Consider the following 2,809-nt stretch of genomic DNA (forward strand, 5'->3'; position numbering starts at 1 on the left):
ATTAAAATCATATCACACTCTTTGAAACTATATAAATAAACAGAAAACAACAACAGTTATAAAAAAACCTTGCTGTCACCTATTTTTCGCTGTTTTGCAGCTCATAGGTGTGATATCTATTTTTTATTTCCTAGTATCAAATTTTAATTAAAAAAAGAACTTAATGTAAAGAAGCGAGATTTTTTGTTCTCTTCGCATCAAATATACTTTTCCTATTCGAAGGTTTATTGTTAACAGAATCTTTGATCAGAAACTTTCATCACGTATTTTTTTTTAACTTTTAAGTCTTATTCAAATACTCATATCTAGTAGTTAAAAAACGCCATCCTATGATCGAAAAATGATTTTTAAACGTTAATTACATGTAGATGGTTGCAGTCAAATTTTTTGTTCTTGACTATTTCTGTGTTAAGATTCTTATAAAATTGAGTTTTATTGCAATTTTCATTATTTTCTTCATCCCACATAATCTAAATTTTTTAATCTGAAAAATAATTGCAAAATCTCTACCCATGTTCAATTTGATGCAGGCTACATTTTGTTTTTTTAAGTTTTATGATATTATAATAATATATCTTTTAGTCATTCATCAACTTATTCTTTATGGGCATAGAAAAAAAAACTCAGTATCATTTATAAACAAAAAAACTTGTAAATAAAAATGAAAGACAGTATCTATTATATCTAAAACGCACTTTATTCATCATTTAGTAACATTTATAGTGGTCTATTTGTTAACGAATAATTTAAGTAAAATCTATCTGCGAAACTTATATTATATTTTACAAACATTTACCTAAGATATTAAAAATATTTTAAGTTCTAATTTTTTCCTGCAAGCTCGATATAACGGATATGATTTTATCAATTTATTCTCGTAAATTAGTTATAAAAGGCGCTGGTATTAATTATTTATGGCTTCTATAAACAAAAGTTTTGGTTTTTTTATATACACATTAACAATTAATTTAAGTTATTTCTTGTAAAAAAATGTTTTATGCGTAAATTATCTTTACCCCCGTGACCGCTTTATGTATCTATTTAGCTTATATAATTAAGAAAAAATGTTGATATTCTTGCTATAGTATCTTTGTTTTTTTGCGCGGTTTTTGTGGTTGTTCATACTGTTATTGTTCCAAGCTTATTAAGAATGATGACATCTATATTTAGATCGTTATGTTATTCCTCCTTATGATACAATTAAAATTTTTGAGCCACAAAAATTATTCGGATTTTTTTCATTTAACATATGATGCAGCCTGATCATTTTTTTTATATATAAATTATATGCTTCCTCGGTGTCATTTACTTTTCAGCTGATCAAATACTTCACAGTTTTCATAATTTTAGTGTGACAATAATAATTGCTTAATTATTTCTATAAAATTTCTATAAGGATGCTTTTTAAAGCAAGTAACCTTAATTCTACAAATATTCACCTCCAAGATACTACATTTTATATTTATTTGCTTTAATATCGATTTTTTTTTGTATTTTTTTTCGAGCGATAAAATCGCATTATTTAATACATTCACTTATTCGATGTTTAGAAACACAGTTTATATAAAAGTCAATTTCTGATTTCTCTATTTTTAATTATTTCGTTGTTACATCTCTAAACGTTCAATGTCTCTTTTGTATTCAAGATTTAGAACTTTTACAATTTTATTTTTATTATAATATACGTACACCTATAGAAGAATATGCTATTTGAGCTCACTAGCGCAGCAAATCTAAGTTCTTTTTGTGTTTTTACTTGGTACCTGCTTTCACATGTAAAATGTATTTTTATCATAGACCTAGCACTGAAATACAGATTATTGCATTTTTGCAACATCTTACTTGTTCAGTAGATGGAAAAACTGTATTTTAGACAAAATAAATTATAATGACTATATAGAATCTCTTGTTTGGCCTGTAGAAAACCGATAACTTAGTTCTACTTATAGATTGTGATTTTTAGCTATTACTTCTCCTGTATATTCTATAGAAAAAATTTGCACGTTTATAAAAATTAATAAACTTCAAATTTTTGTTGTTGTATAAATTAACATCGCATATTTTTTTCTTATTCTAGAGGTAGCATAAGATAAGAATTCATACTCAATATAAACAATATTTTTATCTACATGAATTAGTCTTTGACTGTTTTCTATTGCTGTAACAAAAAGTTACTATTGAACTTGTCATTATAATCTGATGTTTTTTTAACTATCAAGGCGTGTTTTACGCTCATGACGCATGATAAAAAGAACATTTTTGAATGTATAATTTTTTTTGTTAATATGTATTTTTAGAGTATTCCATATGATGTCCATTTGCAAAATATTATACATTTTTAAATCAAATTTTTTTGTGTTTTCGTGCTTCTTTTGTCACGAAAGAATATATTTTGTTTGTTCCTAAAGTTTTAGCTTTTTTCGATTTTTTCTTTATTTCTTTTTTATGCATATGTAATATAGACGTATGTGGGTGTCGAATTGCAATATGTTTATAAGAGGTATGATATATGTTATAAATCAAAACCAATCTAATCTTGTCATTTTATATGTAAACGTCTAAAGAAAAAAAAATAAAAGAGAGCTGTTTGTGAAAACTGCATAAGTAAAATCTCAACAAGATTAATGACGAAAAAAATAAAATAGTTGCTAAATATATGATGGAAAAAAGTACCATAAAATACAATTTAGCCACATCTGAACAGACAAGATTAACCTGATTTGTTGGGTGACGATAGCATATGTAACTAGCAATGGAATGGAGAATGATTATTATCAGTACACTAATCAAAAACAGTCAATCTTAATAT

Source organism: Rhyacophila brunnea, unplaced genomic scaffold, assembly GCF_057557595.1.
Source record: "Rhyacophila brunnea isolate RB1 unplaced genomic scaffold, BYU_Rbru_1.0 scaffold_58, whole genome shotgun sequence".
Classification (NCBI taxonomy): Eukaryota; Metazoa; Arthropoda; class Insecta; order Trichoptera; family Rhyacophilidae; genus Rhyacophila; species Rhyacophila brunnea.